The sequence below is a fragment of the Sciurus carolinensis genome, chromosome 12, assembly GCF_902686445.1.
Source record: "Sciurus carolinensis chromosome 12, mSciCar1.2, whole genome shotgun sequence".
NCBI lineage: Eukaryota > Metazoa > Chordata > Mammalia > Rodentia > Sciuridae > Sciurus > Sciurus carolinensis.
Genome location: NC_062224.1, coordinates 42,834,607 through 42,839,575, shown reverse-complemented (window position 1 = coordinate 42,839,575; position 4,969 = coordinate 42,834,607). Strand labels below are relative to the sequence as shown.

The window sequence follows — 4,969 nt, the reverse complement described above, 5'->3', positions numbered from 1 at the left end:
CTGGTTGTTTTCTTTATAGCTGGTTTTAAACAATTTGATTGTGATGTATCTCCCAGTTTTCTACATGATTCTTTCACTTTGGTTCTTCCTAATCTTCTTGGCTTTGTTGATTTATACATTTAATCCAATTTGGAAATATTTTTGTCATTATTTCTTCAAACGAGTTTTCTGTCCTACTCCAATTACACATAGTTTAGGCCCTACAGTTGTCCCATAGCACACCAATGCTCTCCTATATTTTTTCAGTCTGTTTTCTCTTTATATTATTTTGGATAGTTTTTACTACTATCTCTCCAACTTCATTAATCTTAACTTGCACAATATCAAATCTTCTACTAAGCACATCCAATATGTTTTTCATATTGTACCTTCTAAGTTTCATCTTTTAAAGTTTGTCTTAGTTCTGTCTTTTCAATGTTTCTACATAACACATTTAATCTTTCCTGTAGTTTCTTGATCATAGGAATATAGTTATGACTATTTTAATGTCCTTGTCTACTAATTCTATCATTCCTTGATTCAGAGTTGATTTTAATTAATTGGATTTTTAAATCCTCACTAAGTGTTGTCCTTTCTTGCTTCTTTTGCATGTCAGGTTATTTTTTATTAGACAGACATTGTGATTGTGTGATTGACTGCTAAATACTTTTGTATCCCTGTCAATTTTCTTGAGTTCTTTTTTTAAAATTTTTCCTTAGATGTAATCAAATTACTTAGACACAGTTTGATTTTCTTGGATCTTGTGTTTAAACATTGTTAGGCAGGACTAGTGAACCATTATGTCTAGGAACAACTTTCCTCCTTACTTAGGCAAAACCCCTAAGCACTGTATTTGATGAACCATAAATTATGAAGTTTCCCACTCTAACTGCTGGGAATGGGCTTTATTGTAAACCCTGAGGGAGCTCTGAGTCTTTTTCCCTGTAACTCTTCTGACTGGTTCTTCCTCAAGCATGGGCAGTTTCCTCGCTGACATCCTAATGTACACTTAGAGAGAATGGCCACCAAGCAGACCTTCAGAGTTACCTCTCTGCAGCTCTTTCTTCTGTGGCATTCTATCCTGTGAAATCGAACCACCTTCATCTCCCCATTCTCCCACTTCTCTTCCCTTAACTCAGACTACTAGGCTCCATGTGGCTTTGTTTCCCTGCATCATGGCCTGGAAACTTCTTCTTATGATAAATTCAGTCAGTCATGGGACTCACCTTCTTTGCTTTGCCTGTTATCTTTGGACTTCTTCATCTGGTGGCCTGATGGATAAGATCTTGTGAACTTTTTTTTATAAAATTGTTGTAGTCTTTTGTTTTTTGGATGAAAGAGTAAATCTAATATCTATTCATTTATTTTGGGCTGAAATAGAAATATGACTCCTATTTTCTTGGGACCTAGAAGGAACAAGAATCAATGAAGAGGCACTTATTAGGAGGTTTGGCATTTGCATCCTCATGAGACTAGGAAGGGGGAGTGGAGATGGGCAGAAGTGGGTAGATTTGAGAGCTACATATGAATTAGAATCAACAGGATTTGGTGACTGGTGGACGGTTCAGGAAGGGAACAGGAGGGAGAAGGAAGTGTTGACATGCCACTGGAGGTGTGGCTATGCTCTGCATGGACATGGGAAACTCTGGAGGAGGTACTGATTTGGGGTGAGATATTGGATATGTCCAACTTGGTTTTGAAGGACCGAGTATTTATGGACTGAGAGTAACTTATTAAAAGATGAAGTTAGAAGGAGATTTTAAATAGGAATAGGCCTTTCTGCCCTACCCAGGAAGGGGACTATATGGCATTGTTCTTGATTCCTGTCATAACTTAAAGGGAAACTGTCACAATGTCCAGAGCCCTTGACGTCCTGCAGATGAAGGAGTAGGATGTCCTCAAATGTCTTGTAGCAGGAATCCATGTAGGTGGCACCAACCTGGATTTCCAGATGGAATAATCTATCTACAAAAGGAAAAGTACTGCATATACATCATAAATCTGAAAAGGACCTGGGAGAACCTTCTGTTGGCAGCTTGTACCATTGTTGCCATCGAAAACCTGCTGATCTCAGTGTCACACCCTGACATAGGAATACTGGCCAGTGGGCTGTGCTAAAGTTTGCTGCTGCCACCGGAGCCACTCCTATTGCTGGCCACTTCACTCCTGGAACCTTCCCTGACCAGATCTAGGCAGCCTTCTGGGAGCCACGTCTTCTGGTGGTTACTGATCCCAGGACTGACCACCTGCCTCTTACAGAAGCATCTTATGTCAATCTGGCCACCATTGCTCTGTGTAACACAGACTCTCCTCTGGGCTATGTGGACATTGCCATTCCATGCAACAATAAGGGAGCTCATTCTGTGGGTCTGAGGTGGTGGATGCTGGCCCAAGAAAAGTTCTGCGCATGCGTGGCACCATTTCCCATGAACACCCGTGGGAGGTCATGCCTGATCCCTACTTCTACAGAGATCCTGAAGAGATTGAAAAGGAAGAGCAGGGTGCTGCTGAAAAAGCTGTGACCAAGAAAAAATTTCAGGGTGAATGGACTGCTCCAGATCCTGAGTTCACTGCTACTCAACCAGAGGTTGCAGACTGGTCTGAAGGTATGCAGGTACCCTCTGTTCCTTCCAGAAGTTCCCTACTAAAGACTGGAGTGCCCATTCAGCCACTGAAGACTGGTCTGCAGCTCCCACTGCTCAGGCTACTGAGTGGGTAGGAACAACCACTGAGTGGTCTTGAGCTGTTCTGCAGAAACTTATTAAGCAAAATGGAAATAAGGTTACAGAAAACAAACACCAGTTTCCTAGAAAAAAAAAAAAAAAAAGGATAGTAGAAAAGAACTGTGATCATGCCATACTGTGTAATGTCGTGGGTTGTTATTGCTCTTGTTGGAAGGAGAACTCACTTAACACTTAGAAACAAGATGCTTTGAGGTCATCAGACTGCTTTTACCAAGTCCATAAAATAAAAATGGCTTCAACTTTCAGTTTTAGAGTTAAAAATCTTGAGGGTTCTTATCAATGGAATATAGATTTTATAATGAAGTTGCTGTAAGACTTATTTTTCAAATATTTGAAAATTCTTGATTTGTACCATGAGGTTTTTATATTATAAGCAGTCACAACCTATAAAGAAAACTAATGTAGATGACAGACTGATGTCCAGGGAAGTCAAAGCACTAAGCCAAATGGAAAAAGCAAGCTAAAAGAACTCACCTTAGCATTCAGAGAAGACACTGGACTTGGAAGGGAACAATCAAGAGAACAAAAAGAGCCTCTTGGTATAAGCTGAGAATTTTTAAATATATAAAAATAATTACTTGCAAGCAATTCATTGACAATATTTACTCCCTTAATAATAAGAACAACTTCAGGATGCCTGACTTTAAAATCATCAGTTGAAACCATTTTTATTTTGTATTGACATGTTAGAAGCAGGCAGAATTGTTCCAGGCTGAGTCTAAACGACCTGATTATGAGCCAACATCAAAAGTGTAGACAGTTTTAGTCAGCAATAGCAAACACCTGCTGAACTCACCATCATGTTTAATATTTTGCTGAATTTTGAGATATAAGACCACAGCTTAAACACTTGTCTAACAAAACAGCATCAGGCTTAAGACATTGACCTTTATTTGTCTAAAACACACAGAACTCTCTCCTGTCAATAAGCATAGCTGTCAGATGCTCTGTGTGCAGCCACTAAACACTCTGAGGATTGCAAGTGGAGGTATGGATATTAAGTCTACACTTAATCAGTTGGGAAAGGTGAGAAGGTGCATCACACTGACTAATTTCAACAGCAACTCTAATGCACTCTTAATTATATTTGGTGTCTGAAAGATTCATTTAGTCACTGATTGCAAGACATAGTGGCAAATATTGAGCACATTTACCTCTCTTTATAGACAGTGCATACTGAATAAAAAGAAATCCATATCTTCAAACCATGTGGTTGGGAGTATAAATTGGGGAAACCTCTTTGGATGCAAATTTGGCAGTATAGATCAAAATTAAAATTTGATTATTTTCCCTTCAGCCCAGAAATTTGACTCTAATACTTTTATTCTATAGGTAGTTTCACATATGTGCACAAAGATAGGTGGATAAAGATAGATGGAGCAGAATTGAAAGTCCTAGAAAAATATTGGAAATAAGCTATATATTCATCTCTAGTGAATTGGTTCAATAAAACATTGTATTGCCCTATAATGAAAAAACAGTACAGTTGTAAAACTAATGAGAACTTTATATACATATACACTTTCTGAGATATGTAGAGGAAAACAAGACACAGAAGTGTGTAACATACATTTGTGTAAAAGAGGAGGGATCAGTGTAAATATTGTGTGTACACAGCATATGTTTGTCTCTGAAAGGATACATGAGAATTGAATAGTCATGGTTGTCTCAGGGAAGGACCAAAATAGGGAAAAGATGCAGAAGATAGGGAAAGGTGTACTTTTCATATATATCCTTTGAATATTTTACTATGTAATATATAATCTCTTCAAACATTAAAAATTAAAAAATGTATCAAATATTAAAATTATATCAAACTCCATTATAAATTTTGACATGGATTCAAGAAAAAATACTTGACTGGAAGATGGAGTAGAGATACTTAAGAATGTATCAAATCCTGTTAAAATTGCATATTTAAAGGAAATTAGAAATTTCAGATAAAACTAATGATCATCCAAAGAAGTCAGAAATACAGAAACAAAGGAGTTAGGATGATTTCCTTGCTTGGCACATTAGCTTTGAATTCTAAGAGAAAAATAATGACAGCTTTCCTGAACAGAAGACAAACCTCAAAAGTCACTTAGTTCCTCTCATGTCTCCTCTTTCTCTTAATAGCTTATATACTGCAGTTACCCGGCATTTATGAAGCTTTTATAAATAAACAGGTGGGTCTGGCCAACAGGAGAAAGAGAATCAAGAAAATAGGGGAAAAATCATTTGAAATGAAACTATATACAAACAAA

The 4,969-nt window shown here is 37.6% G+C and overlaps 1 pseudogene; it reads left to right on the top strand.

Moving 5' to 3' along the window:
- Positions 1-1,831: 1,831 nt before the first annotated feature.
- Positions 1,832-2,721, top strand: LOC124961096 (40S ribosomal protein SA-like; annotated as a pseudogene).
- Positions 2,722-4,969: the final 2,248 nt, after the last annotated feature.